This window comes from Myotis brandtii, unplaced genomic scaffold (genome assembly GCF_000412655.1).
Source record: "Myotis brandtii unplaced genomic scaffold, ASM41265v1 scaffold406, whole genome shotgun sequence".
NCBI lineage: Eukaryota > Metazoa > Chordata > Mammalia > Chiroptera > Vespertilionidae > Myotis > Myotis brandtii.
In genome coordinates, this window is record NW_005365599.1 from 328,802 (window position 1) to 344,289 (window position 15,488).

The 15,488-nt window shown below is 37.7% G+C and overlaps 1 protein-coding gene across 3 annotated transcripts in view; it reads right to left on the reverse strand.

Annotated features, from left to right (window-relative positions):
• ATP6V1A (ATPase, H+ transporting, lysosomal 70kDa, V1 subunit A) overlaps positions 1–14,941 on the reverse strand; it is a 56,768-nt gene extending 41,827 nt beyond the window's left edge. Inside the window, exon 1 of one of the 3 annotated variants that reach the window (XM_005873308.2) lies at positions 14,629–14,941. The gene's annotated coding sequence lies outside the window, so the exon portion shown is untranslated. The other 2 variants (XM_005873306.2, XM_005873307.1) reach the window with 2 other exon arrangements.
• Positions 14,942–15,488: the final 547 nt, after the last annotated feature.

The window sequence follows — 15,488 nt, forward strand, 5'->3', positions numbered from 1 at the left end:
CAGCTATGCAAAATAGCATGGAAATAGAGCTGCAGAGAGACAATTTGGACCTCCTCCCACTGAGTATATGATTAGACAGTGGAGAAAACAGGAAGAACAACTCCTTAAGATGCCTAAAAAGAAGAAGACCTTAAGAGGAAAGCTAGCAAAATGGGCAAACTTGCAGCAGAGGCTCAAGACTTTGATTATGGAGCAGCGCCAGAGTGGCTTATGTGTGTCAACCAAGTTTATTCAATGTCAGGCAAGAATGTTTGCAAGCGAAATGATCATTGTTGATTTTATAGGAAAGGCAAAATAGTGCTTCAATTTCATGAGGAGAGAAAGGTTGGCCATGAGAATACGAGCAAAGTTAGCTCAGAAAATGCCACCAGTTTATGAGGATGATCTCACATATATAGTGAGGCAGAAGACAGCAGTGATACAATAGAAGCTGAAGAAATTGATATGTCTCGAACTAATAGTGATGAAGAAGAGAGCAGTGATGCAACAGAGGCTGAATAAAGTGATATGCTGCATAATATCATAGTACTGATATGTAAACATTACCTGCATAATGACTACATAAAAATGTGTTCTGTTTTATGTTTAAAATATTGATTTCTTAATTTTGGGTTGGAAAAGTGGGAGGCGTCTTATATATGGGGGTGTCTTATACACAGAAAAATACGGTATATTTTAATCTTGGCTCCAGCAACAGGAAGCTATATACTTGCTATGCCCCTGCCTGGAATGTTTTTTCCTCACTCCCATGAAATAGTCCCCTTCTGCCCACTGTCATCTTCAACTCTCTTAGCCTGATTTTCCTCATAGCACTTATAACTACCAGAAAGATTACAGTTACTATTTTCTAATTTACTTGTTTACTGTATCACTCCATAGAATTCAAGTTTCATGAGGTGCATAGAATTCAAGTTTCATAAGTACTCAGTGAATGGTTACTGGATAACTTCAGATTCCCCTAATACCACTTCCATTTAACAAATAGGGAAACTAAAAGAATGGAGATTTCAATAACTTGACCCAAGACCACAAAATTAGCAAGCAGAAAAGGTGGGATTTGAATCTAGGCAGTCTTATTCCAAAGCCTGTAACTAGGCTACTTTCTCTTCTCTGCATCTAAACAATTCTATAAGGTGCAGGGGACAATAGTCTCTTCCTCAAGGCAGCAGTTTTATCCGGTTAGACATGGAGATGTCCTAGAAGGACAGGAAACTGTGGTCAGGATAGCTGACAGCTGTCAGCCCTTCAGGGTAGGTTTCAGAAACATAGCCTGTTCACACCCTTCAGAGGCCAACCTGCACCTGGTGACTGAGCAAAGTGAAGGTATAAAAGCCCAGTCACATCAGCCCAGGGTAGGATACTGTCACAAGCAATACTTCATTCCAGATTTCCCCACCAGTTTGGTTGAGGTTTTGTTGGACTTGCATTGCATTTCAAGTTCTTCCTCTGCCCAACTCTGCTTCAGCCCCCTCCCTTTCACACAGGTTGATCCCTAACAAACATCTTATACACCAAACTGTTTCTTGGCATCTGCTTCCAGAGAACCCAAAATATTCAAATAATAAAATATTGAACAATTACTCCCAGGACAATTGAAACTTAAGACTCACAATTAAACCCCTATAATTTTTGGCTTGTTTTCTGTCTTAGTTATCTTGTAGTTATATTGTAAAATGGGAAAAGAAATACAAAAGTGGGTTTAAGAAGCAGGGCATTTAGAACAATGCTTGGGTTAAATCAAGCAACTGACATGGAGGTTAAGTCCCCATACAACCAAAGCCTTAGTTTCTACAGGGAATTTGCTCCTCATCCTTCAAATTTTAGATGGAGCCCCATCATCAGTAGTTACAGAAAAAGAAGTCCCAACTCATAAGAGTTTATTTAACTTCTAAAGTACTGTATTCTTATAGAATTGGAAACTATGTTTTCCTAGGTCCATAAGTTTTAGGCTCCAGCCTCTTAACAGTTAAATACTTAGAGAAACGCCCAAGGATTGGTCCTAAGTAACAGGCTCTCTGAACATTAAAATCTGCAATTCCCACAGCACTCAAATAAGGGTCCCCATTGTACTTCTAAAGCTTTTCCACCAAAATACCTCAATTGCAGGAAAACAAGTAAACACTGAAGTGAATAAATAACCTCCCCCCCCACTTCTTCTCCCCAGAATCTTGACTGAGAATAGTGTAACAGTCTTCTGTAAGCAGAGAAATTTCTTTGTATGCTCTTGTATATTTTTTTCCAATAAGAAATGTAAATTTTATTAAGTACTAGCCTTTTCTGCTAATGCCAGTGTTTCAAAAGCATTCCACTGAACATGGACTAGCATTGCTTTTGGTATGTTTCATGTTCTCTACTTCATCTCATCCAATATCTGTTTTACAAGAAAAATATGAAAGTGCTTCCTCCCCACAAATAAAAATGATTCGTATTATGTTGACTTCACCACTGAGTTGGGCTAAGCATATAGCACATAACAGTGAAAACAAAAATACCCCACTAAAATCTTCTGCTTCACTTTTAAATGTTTATGTCTCTATGCTAGCAATTTTCAACCTTTTTCATCTCATGGCACACAAACACTAATTACTAAAATTCTGTGGCACACCAAAAAATACATTACATCTTTATATACTTTTGATCTGACAAAAAATATAGGTACAATTTTGATTCATTCACCCTAGACACATGTGTGTTGGCTGTTGTCACTTTTATTATTTGACAATCTAAGGGAAAAGAGAGGTCAGTGCCCCAGACTAAATAGTCAGTTATGGTATGTTTTAAAAATTCTTGTGGTACACCAGTATATGAAAAAGCAAAGGCTTTGAACAATATTAAGAAAGCAACTCCCAAAACATTTTAACTTGCAATGAGCAAATTATAGTGCAGGTTAGATAATATTGAAAGTTAATCTTATCCTAAATCTCCACAAGGTCCAAACTATCATGATATGATTTAATGCTAAAGTCATATATGCTATTTAAATATTTCTTCCCAATATAATACACAGCTATTTTTGTTGCTCTTAATCATTTTAAAAATAAAAGCATGACACCTACTTCAAAAACAGTCGCTTTCATGAAAACAGTGTGGTATACACAATTGCTCTCATAGATTACAACTCAATAATTACATAAAATTGTGCCTTACGCTGAATTCCTACTTTGATAAGAACTGTAATTTACAACTAAGATTCCTATAGTCAAAAATTATAGGGTTCCTGCCCCATATTTGTGAAAGATTAAAAAAACAACCAAACCCTGCTTTAGAAGGGGAAAAATCCAGAAGGTATGCACAGGCAACTATCTGATCGAATGAGTCATCAGTCTCTCCCATACACACTGTAGAACACTGCAGTGGCAAATCACACCACCAGAGGCCCACTTTTTTTCCCTTCCATCTTACAAGGTCCTCTCCAAATTGCTACTGGTTAATGTACTATACATGATAATCTCATCCCAGAAATAATTCTTTTAAATACCAGTCTTGGATGATACGGCTGTTGGGGGCAAGGGTGAGGTGTTATATAAAAGCTAAGTACCAAGGTTTTAAGATAATATTTATTTACATACAAGTTCCTGGGGCACTTCATTGACACTGAAATATTGTTTTAATGTAACACTTGAAAAAGTACATTCTATCCAACTGATTAAAAACTACCTTTGGAAGTAATAGTTAAAAGATGAAGAAAAGTCTAGTTGATTACAATCAAACACTTATTTGCATACGCAGTTTACCTTCTTAGAGAAAGGCATCATGAATCTGTTTAATATTCTTAAGCTTGGTCAAAAAAGTTATAGGATAGGTAGAATTCCAGCTAACAACATTACCTTATATAGACAGAGTATAGTATTAAATCATTTTGTGAAGCATTTTTCTACTCATTTCATTTAACCTACCTCCTCAGTAACCCCATTAGGAAGGCTTAGTGGCAGATTACTATGCATAACTAGTTCCCCATTTTTTCCTTGTCGACAAAACCCTAACTTGGTTCAATTCTGATTAGCCCATCAAAGTCATTCCAATTCCCTTGCCAGTGAGTGGTCTAGAAATGATAATAACTTTTAGACCAATAAGAGGTAAGGCAAAGTTTGTTGGGGAGGTTCGGGAAATTTCTTTGCTCTTTTAAACAGTCTGCTACTCCAAGTTCACTGTGAAAAGGATTGTCCTTAGCAAATTCTCTTCTGAGAGTATCCTTAACTTTCATGGCCTCTGAGTCCTGCAATGGTGGTTAGGCTTTTGGATAGATTTTCTCAGTCAGCTATGAAGTGACTTTCCCAATTTAAAAAAATGCTAGTGGTCATGCATGAGAATTATATCCCCTTCCAAAGTAGTCAACCTAGAAATTTTATGACTACCAAAAGAAAGAAAAAGGTCATTGCTCAAGAGACTTAGAAATTTCTCTTGAAAACTGCTTACAAATACTGTAACACCCTTTTGAATCTTAATGAGAACGTTATATATATTTATTTATTTTATTTTTATTTTTTTCAGAGAGGAAGAGAGAGATATAGAAACATCAATGATGAGAGGGAATCATTGATTGGCTGCCTCCCGCATGCCCCCCACCGGGGACCGAACCCGCAACCCAGGCATGTGCCCTTGACCAGAATCGAACCCGGGACCCTTCAGTTCACAGGCTGAAGCTCTATACACTGAGCCAAACCAACTAGGGCTTAATGAGAACTTCTCTTGATTGTTTTGCCAAGAAAACACTATGAGCAGTCAAATTGGCCAAATATAAGCAATGCATGTATTTGAGATGGATTACATACATACAAGAGTCAGCACTGACAATGTTGCAGTAAAAATGCTATTATATTTGTATTATAAAATAATATTTATATATTCAAATAGATCTGTTCTGTCATTTATTTCATAGATGGAATAGAAGAGAAAGCAGGTTCACAAACTGTGCAAAGGCATATTAACCCAATGTTAAAAATGAAGCATCACCACAAATAGGTCCACCTCCAACTCAGGAATCCATAAAATCTCTGCAATGAAAATATGCCTAATATAGGTGATAAAACACTTCGCAGTGTATTTAAAAGTAGTACAGATAGTCAAAAGTCTACACATATTTTCAATTCAGAGGGAAAGAAATCTGCATTTCTAACAATTTGCCTAGTATTCTATGATTAATAATAGCCAGGGTTTATTTAACTAAATTGGCTGTGGGGAGAGGAGAAGGACAATCACTAAAGGTTTTCTTTTTTTCTTTTTCAAATATATATATTTTTAAATAATTTCAGAGAGGAAAGGAGAGGGAGAGATAGAAACATCAATGATGAGAGAGACTCATTGACCGGCTGCCTCCTGCAGGTCCTACACCAGGGGTGGGCAAACTTTTTGACTCGAGGGCCACAATGGGTTCTTAAACTGGACCGGAGGGCCGGAACAAAAGCATGGATAGAGTGTTTGTGTGAACTAATATAAATTCAAAGTAAACATCATTACATAAAAGGGTTCGTTTTTTTTTTTTTTTAGTTTTATTCATTTCAAACAGGCGGGATCCGGCCCGGCCGTAGTTTGCCCACAGTTGTCCTACACTGAGGGTCACACTGGGGGTCGAGCCCACAACCTGGGCATGTGCCCTGACTGGGAATTGAACCCTGACCTTCTGGTTCACAGGTCGATGCCCAACCACTGAGCCACCTGGGTCGAGCTGAAGAAGGTTTTCAATAGCATGGTTTGCTAGGTACTAACTTCCAGTTCCCCTGGTATGTTCATAGTCTTCAATATTGCTCCTTTGTAGTACTTGCCACTATTGTAATGGAGTTTTTCAAGGTATAGACGTCTCCACTGCTAAACTGTTTTAAGTGCCAGGAAAAAAGGGACTACATCTCCTTTGTTCATGGAGTACCCTAATCATATGTAAAGCACCTTGATACATAGTAGGCAATTACTAAATAGTGCCCAATGACAGTAATGGCAAAGGGATGTGGGAAATAGGCAGTGTGATGCATTGAGTGAAAATACTGTAGATACAACCCCTTTGAAGTGCACACAACGAATATTTCTGCGGCCCAGCCAATATAATGGTATGTAAGAAATGTTTTAATAAAAATTTCGTAACTTAATTTTTACAATATCCTGTTATATATAATTAATAACGAACTACAATGTTTGCTAATGACTGATTACGATAATCGTGTTGCATTCATTTCCCTTACGTGCCTTACACGCAGGCACACCATTTCTCTCCACTAATACCAGCAGCGAATATTTTAGCAGCCCATTGCCACGTCATTAGTCTTGTACTGACTCATTTGGTGTGCGCAACAGGAAATATTTCGCTTTCAAAGAACAAGAAAATTAGGTTTATTTGCATTACACTTATTAATTTATGCAGTTATTCGTGTCTGGTAAGTTAATGTTTAAGAAAAAATATTAATTTTTATTAAAATGTTCTATTACTTTACGTTAATGATTACTCATTTATTTCAGCCCTTTGTATTCAGCATGTCTCTATCGAAATAAACCTATGTTTCTATGAAAATTGAAGCTTTTGTTTTTTTGCAGCCCACATAAACTTAAACCTTGTTTATTTAGTCCATTGTTAGCATTTGAGTTTGACATGCTTGCTGTAGGGGCATAATGCTTATACAAAATACATCATATTCACTTTTGTTTTTACTTGTCAGCTAACAGTTACAAGACTACGGGCCTAAAAGAGGACCTTAACCCTAGAACTGTAGGGGAAACAGCTGAAAACAACCAAACAGGTTTCAGTCTGTTCAGAGTGAATTTATGTGATAAGACTTTGTGGGCACCCTCTTGTCAAGTTCAGCAAATCCTGGGATTTTCCACAGTCCCTTAACAGCTCAGTAGTATATAAGTTAGATATGCAACTACAGTACTTACTCATCTTTGTTTGCAGAACAGGGCTTACTGGTAGTATTCTGGTTGAGGATTAGGAAAATCTTAACCCTATCTTGAATAAACTTTTGAGCCAGGAGGAATAGAAGAGTTTGTCTTCCAAGACTCAGACTCGCCCTAGCTGGTTTGGCTCACTGGATAGAGCGTCAGACTTCGGACTAAAGGGTCCCAGGTTCAATTCTGGTCAAGGGCATGTACGTTGGTTGCGGGCACATCCCCAGTAGGGGGTGTGCAGGAGGCAGCTGATCGATGTTTCTCTCTCATCAATGTTTCTAACTCTCTATCCCTCTCCCTTCCTCTCTGTAAAAAATCAATAAAATATATATTTTTTTAAAAAGGCTCAGGCTAATACTTTGGATATCAAAGTTGCTATAGAGTTCAATGGTTCATTTGGAGGGTGGAGGTAGTGGGATAGTTATTATTTACTGCTGTATACCGCTTTGATTTGAGGTAGAAATAGTTCACAATAAAGAATCTATAGTCTGTTTATCTCTGTCTATTCATAGGTACTTTCCCCACCCTCCTTATCCAACAGAATCTTTGGATAAGAATGAGATCATATTTAAAACACACACCTACCCCACTGAACAATAGCAGGTACTATTAATCTATACTCAAGGACTGTAGGTACACTAAGCTGATTTCTGTATTTTAAGTGTCTGCTTTGGATCAGGTTAAAGAGGTTGGTATCAATCAGCCTGCTTTGTGTTTTAACAGTAAGAGATATATTTTTCCTTTCTTCAAACAAATAAAATAGAGGACACTGAATAGAAGTATGTTATATTCAAAAGAATTTGTGGATGTTGTAACACATCTGAATAAAGCCCCTTACAGCTTAATTCTGCATTACCTAAGACTAGGACTTATAGATTATTAAAAACCCATTTCTCATAAGAGAAGATATAGTTATGCCTACATTTAGCTAGCCATTACACTCAGTGTTTATAGTAATTGGCAATCTGACTCCGTATTTAACTTTTTACAAGCTCTTACATAATTGTTTTGGTACATAAAAATCAACAACTTTCACAATTACTAACAATTATAGCAATTGCACATAAAAATCAACAACTTTCATAATTACTAGCAACTGTAGCATTCTTTTAATAATATACATGCACTCAAACTTCAATGGATAGAACACTTCAATATATAAATCACAAAAGGAGCATTTCAAGTTATATCTACAACTAAAGGTGCACGAATTCGTGCATGGGTGGGGTCCATAGGCCTGGCCAGTGATCAGGGCCAATCATGGCCTGTCATCCAGGGGAAAGGACCAGGGGAGGTTTGAATCATGCAACAAATCCAGCTCTAAAGCATCTGCCATTTTCTATTATGGATTTGAATGATGTATTAACTTCAGACTCTTAAAATAAGGACTGAAATCAAATATTAAGTAATTAAAACTTTTCATCTTCTTCTTTATAGACATTCTTTTCTTGTTGTTTATCCTCACCTGAGGATAATTTTTCCCATTGATTTTTAGGGAGAGTGGAGAGAAGGAAGGGGGAAAATAAAGAGAGAGAGAAAGAAACTGACTGATAAACAAACATTAATATGAGAGAGACATAAGGATTGGTTGCTCCCACATGCATCCCAGGTGGGGCCTGGAATCCCACCTGCAACCCAGGTATGTGCCCATGACAGGGAATTGAACCCACAACCCTTTGGTGCCCGGGCTGACGCTCTAACCACTGACCCACACAGGGCAGGGTGTTATAGACATTCTCATTTGAAGCTTTCTCAAGGAAAGTTAATCTTATAGCAATTTATTTTTGTTTACAAAACCCAAATGTGAACTTTTCCTTATACAATACTGTTTCTGTCATATGATTAAGTCAGGTGACAGATCCCAAACTTGTGCAATATGCTCTGTATCTCCAAGGTAGAAAGCAATCCCAGAGGACTTAACATCCATACCAAAAATAAAATGTATATTTGTAACCTTATCTGGTAATGTCTATAATTTTCCTGTACATTTTTAATGGCAAATTCTTACTGGGTGTTCAAGGGTTATCATACACACAAAATTAAAGAGAATTTATGGATAATTTATACACTTTCCTCACATATACCTAAATAACTGAGACAAAAAGAATTATGATAATTGTCATTCCTGGCCATTTCAAATAATATTTTTCCTTTTGTTAATACCTTTTTAAAAATGTAAATAGTTTGCTTGCTTTATTACAGATACATTATATATTGACTGTAAAAATAGAGACATGTAACATAGAAAAGTGTAAGGAAGGAAGTAAAAATCACCTGAAATGCTCATCTCACCTCTCTGAGATAACCAGTAAACATTCAGGAAACTACCCTTTCCTGAAATTCATTTTGTACAGACATGTAGTTTTACATGCATGTTATTGCAAATACCCTGCCTTTTTCTTTCTTAATTTTCCTTTTCTTTTATTTCCTCCCTCCATTGCTGACAATCACATAAGCATAAACAAAACTGGTTTTTAAGTGGTTTACAAAAATGGGATTTCATTATATACCTTTTTCTAAACTTTGCCTTTCTCACTTAAGATACACAATGGAAGTCCTTTTAGGATGTATTTGGAAATCTTTTTAACTCAGTAGTACATATTTAACTTTTAATTGATCTAAAAACATTCCATAATATGCCTGTGCCATTATCTATGTATATAGATAGATATATAGGTATCTCAATACCCTTATTGACAAGCATTCCCTTTGTTTTTAGGTTTTTGCTACTACAAACACTGCTGCAATCAACATTCATGTAAAAACTTGTTTACTAACTGTTGCTTTTATGTCTAAGAAAAAAATTCCACAGAGTGCGATTGCTAGGTGCCAGAATATATATTTTCAATACTAACAGCTATTGCCTGATTGTTTACTAAAAACGCTGTAACAATTTACATCTCCACTAGTATCAAATGAGAAAATCCTTTGCCACACATCCCTGCTACAGCAGGTTTACCACTTGATTTGTGCTAGTCAGAAAAGAATATTCTATTGTTAGTATACTAATTACTAGTGAGGTTATACAACTCTTCATAAGTTTGTTAAATGTTTTGATTTCTCTTCTGGGAAGTTCTGGTCATATGTTTTATCCATGTTTCTATTGTGTGAACTTTTTCTTAACAGCAATAGTTCTTAAAAATGTTAATTTTTTTATCTGTTATATGTATTTCAAACATTTCTTTTCAGTCTGTCTTGCCCTTTATTTTTGCCATTGAAAAATTCTTCATTATATATCTATGTTTGCTTTTGTAACTTTTAAGTTTCCAATCTTGTATACATAAAAAAAATTTAGGGAGTTTAATATTTTAAGTATTTCACTATTTATATTTAAGCTTTTAATCATATGAAATTTTATTTTGCAAATACTGCTAAGTCCTGGCTCAATTTTATTTTCTTCTAGACAGAGAAGTTATGTCAGTTACATTTACTATATATGTGCCCTTATTTCCCATTCGACTGAAATATACCATCTCATGTACGTATTAAATTCCTTTATATGAACGCTTCTGGTCAAGATTCCAGAGTAAGTAAATGCGCACTCACATCCTCCCACAACCACATCAAAATTACAACTAAGTTGTTCTGTAACTTAGTTGTTCATCATTCATAACTGCCTGAAATCTACCTGAACAGAAGTCGTAAAACTAAGGATATAAAGAAGCCACAGATTACTATGCACAGAATATATATACACACACATATACTATACGTATAAGAGAATACGCTTATTAAATCAAAGCCACTTTCATTTCATAATATAAAAGAAAATAGTAAAACTTTTAAAGTTTTACTAATAATCTCTTAATAAAATTTTTCCTCAGAACAAATGAGTAATAATTTTTTTTCAAGAGTAAGGTGAAACATAAACTCATGACAGCTATACTTCAATTATTATTTAATGTACTGATATTTTCCAATACAAACCCACCAATCCTTGTGAATCATCTCAACCTAGGAAGGGAAAAATTTTATTCTACTTCATTTCTCCATTATGTTTTTTACATGCCTATGTCTACTTCATATGAGGATAAAAATACTATATAAAAACACTTAAAATAAAAGGCAAACATTTTAAACATGTGTAAACTCATGTTTTCTATAGGTCTGTACAATTTTAATATATTTCTATAATCCATTGTAGGGATAATAATTTAGAAATAGAAGAACTACCTCCTTAAATTGATTCCACATACTAATGATCATATGCTTTGGAAAATCTTTTTATAGAAAATATTAAGTCACTGTAGTTGCCAAAATAATGGTCTATATATTGATATTTCTCAGTTCCTATTAATAAATCTGCTTTATAATCTTTGCTAAAAGTATATTTTTCTTTCTCCTCTATTTTTCTGAATGGCCTCATTACAAATTTCAGCTTTTCAATACCACCAATTCTCATTTCAAATTCTACTCCTTTCTCCAAACCTGTTACTCAATTTTATAAAATGTCTTCAGTCTTCTTTATAAAGTACAGGATGGGGCAAAAATAGGTTTATAGTTATTCATATGAAAATAATACAATCATTAATAAATAATAATACAAGAATAAACTCTGTGTTTCGTGTACTCACAACTGTAAACCTACTTTTCCCCCACCCTGTATATACTAGGCCCTCTGCATTCATGATCTAATTTAATAGCACCTATGGATAGATTTAAACATGAGGGAATTTAAGCTTAGATTAAGTAAACTGTCCAAGGTCACAAAGCTTAGGAAATCTTTTCTAGTAAAGTCTGTACTATTTTGCTTTACATTTCAATACCACTTAGGTTAGCCCTGGCCAGTGTGGCTCAGGGGTTAGAGAGTTGGCACGCAGACCGAAGGGTGATGGGTTTGATTCCCGGTCAAGGGCACATACCTGGGTTGCAAGTTTGATCCCTTGCCCCAGTAGGGGTGTGTGCACTGATGTCTCTCTCAGGTCAATCATCTCTCTCTTTCTCCTCCTCCTCCCTCCCTTTCACTCACTCTAAAAATCAATGGAAAAAATATATCCTCAGGTGAGGATTCAAAAAAAAAATACCACTTAGGTTTTAAATATTTTCACATAGGTTATCTACAGTTTAATCTCACTTAAATTCACAGTAATCTTGACAGGAAGGCTGCTAAGTATAAAAACCTTAATCCACACCCCCAACTTTACTTAAAAGAGCATGAAACTAAAGTGGCAGAGTTGAATGATGATCCTGACTTTTAGTTGAATGCTATATCACTTGTTGTCTGTACAACCCACTTTTTCATTAAGTACAACTCATTCTCTTCCTTTCCTTTCACTTTCATCCAAATGTCCTGTGAAAATAAACTGGTCACTGTATTAATAAAGTCCATCCGAGGTTTATATCTACTGTATTGACCATGACTTGGATGGTTAGTAGCAATTTATATTTGAAAACGAATAGTGCACAACCTCAGAAGGAACTATGATCTGCAAGAACTTTGAAAATAGTTTGAATTCCTTGTCCAGTTGTCAAACACTCATTCAATAAACAATTTACTGTGTACCTATCAGGTACATCAGCAACCTAGTGCTGAAGACACAACAGTAGAGACACTGTCCTTGAACTGCTAAGAGCTTTATGGTTTACTAAGTAACAGCCCAGAAAACAGTACTTAAATGTGCTAGAAGTGAAAACTGAGGAATAGAAAATATTGTGTAGTAGTATGTGGTCTCCAGGCTCTCTGCCCATAGGGAAAGAAAGCATTCTTGATGGTGGCAATAATCTATAAAAGCAATGAAATATTATACCTCAGAGTAAGCACATAAGTGGTATTAGGAACCCTAACACAAAAATCCTTGTGCGCCATTTAATATTGGACTATAGCACAATTCCCTAATACATGTTAAGATTTTTATATGTAATACTAATTAACTGATAAAGCTAGTCGGACTTCCAAACTTCAAACTACCTGTTTGTATTGTAAACTGTGTATTATATCAGAGGTCTTTTTCAACTTAAACTTTAATAGCAATTTAGTTATCAATTCCTGCTGATAATCTTTCTGATTTCATTAGTGGTCTAAGACTTAGACTCTAAGTTATTGCTTTAATAAGTTCCCTAAAATTGGGGGAATTGTGAAGTAAAACTGCAGAGTCATTCAGCCTCTTTCATACTGACATTCCCCCAACTAGTACTCCTTGCATTTTAGCTGGTTTTCTTTCCCCTTTTGGTCTTATCCAGACAGGACTGGTTTGAACCTCTAGGAAACTTCAGGAATTTGTCTAATTTGGTGGAATGTCACCGAAAGAGGGGAAGTCTTATTAAATCACTATTACTCTAGAATTTAACTTTTGTTTTCCTCAATTAAAATAAGACCAGTTAATTGTGGAGAAGTTGGAAGATACAGAAAACCAAAAATCAGTCAGTCACATTCACCACTCAAAGATGATTCCATCTTTCTCATTTTCCAGCTCTTTTTAATGGATTCTTCCATTATATTGGTTAGAAAATTAAAAGGTTTAACTGAGACTATTATTTTTCAGATTTAAAAATTTACATTTTAAAATCAAAATTATAATTTCTGCTAGGCCTTCCAATTTAAAAGAACCACGGGACCTTCTATGTTTGCAGTATAAATAAAAGAGTTTAAACCCCAAACTGAAAAACACTCTTCCCTAAAGCACATTGTTTGGGGTCAAAACATTGGTTACTACATTGCAAATGACATGGGAGTACACTGGGTTGGGCAAAAACCTCAGCAAAATAATTTCTGTATTTTCACAAAATACTATTCATCAAAATCTGAAGAGGTCACCTGGAGTTTTACAAATGGGGAAAGCTAAGGAGGGGCATAAGTGCTACTTAAAATGGATTTGCTGCTGGTCACGGAATTGCTTGGGAGTGGCAAGTAAGTGCGATATTAGGGAGAAATGGCAAAGGAAAACGTCAAAGGCATAAAACACGAAGTCAGCAGCCTCTCAATTTCACCTCCTTTCCTTTCAGTTTATGGTGAAGCATATTTGATTCAAGTATATTCCTGCCCAATTAGTGTCCTGAAGAACTAGGTCCCTTTTAGTGAAACCTAATCACTTTCCCACAAACCAGCCAGTCTCGCATCGCGACACCGAAACACCATCTTCCAACGCCTCCCCATTCAATCGCGGCTGTCGTTACTTACACCTCCCGTTTATGCTTTCAACTATCCTCTCCCTTACGGCACCATAACATCACAGACCAGAAAGCTAGAAGGCTTGCTTTTACCCTTCCAAAGCCTGTGAGCACCTACAGGACGCCTCTTGCAAGGCTATCAGCTAAAAGCTCAACATTATTGAGAAAGCACGTTCGGAAGCAGGCTTTGCAGTGACTCCGCAGCCAGGGCCACACCAGTGTCATTCCCTCCCAAGCCAGTCTCACCGGAGACGCCTCTGCCTCCAGGGTTCTTCATACCTGCCCGCTCCCCAGCCGCAGGTGGAAGGGAAGACGGGCAGGGCCTCTACCAAAGAATGGGCTTTGGGGATTGGGAACTACAGGCTACTACAGACCCGCAAGAATGGCTGAATCAATCCCACGACCCGAAGCCCCACAGACTCCGAAGAGGAAACCATAATGGCCGCACTCACCCCCAAAGCCGAGAACAGTGGACGTCTCAACCCGCGGGGGCGTCTCAACTCAGTGGGGGAGCGCGGGGGGAGGAGAACGGGCGAAATGGGCTCCTCGTCCGTGCAGGATGACAGCGGGAAGGAAGCCCAGACCCGCTGAGGCCGCCGTTCACGCTCTCCCTTCTCTCCCTCCTCCCACCCCTTCTCTGATCCCCACCTGCCGCCGGTTACAGGTCGCCGCTCACCTGACACTGCGCGAGACGCAGAAGCAGCACAGACCACGGACCTCCAGGCTCGGCCACTGAGGGAGGAGAAGTCTTCAGCTGCAGAGGGCGGGGCGGGTCTAGACAGTCACGTGACCCTGAGCTCCGCCCTGCCGCCACCAGGCTGGCGCGTTACATCTTAGGGGCCTGAATTTTTGCGGATTGTTTGAACGTTAATTTTGTTGCGATTAAATCCTAAGAAAAAACTAAAAACTCCCATAAAGGTTATGTTGTAAAGTGCAACCTAGAAGGCATGGGTGGAATGGGTTAAAGTGTACTGCTAAGGAAGTGACGATGCCCCACGATCTACAGACCGGAAATGGCGATAGAGTTCCATCCCGGCGGCGCGGGACTGCGAAACCTCAGGCTTGGAGGAATGGGGCAATCACGTGACCTCAAAGCTTGCTGGGCTGAAGCCAAGTTACCCGGCCAATTACGTTGACTCGGCTTTAAAACAAAACAAAGCACCTCATTTACTTTGAGTTTTCCACAGACTTCTTTACATTTAGAGGAACCTACTTTATAAAATCGTATTACGAGAAAGGAGCTTTTGAAAGTCATCAGGGAGACTATCAACTGGGAAGAGCCGGTTCGGGGAAGGCTGATCTTACTGAAGTGGGAGAGGTGAGGGAGGGGCGGGAAAACCCGGATTTTACAGCCGGGGCCTACCGGGCCCCCCTCACGAGTAGTGTGGTAAAGGATGGGAGGAGGAAGATGACGCAAAGGGCACTGCCCACTAGAAAGATGGCGGTCCCAAAGTGGGGGAGGGGAGAAGGGTACGCGGAGGCCAGCAGTGCGCCTGCGCGGGAGGCGG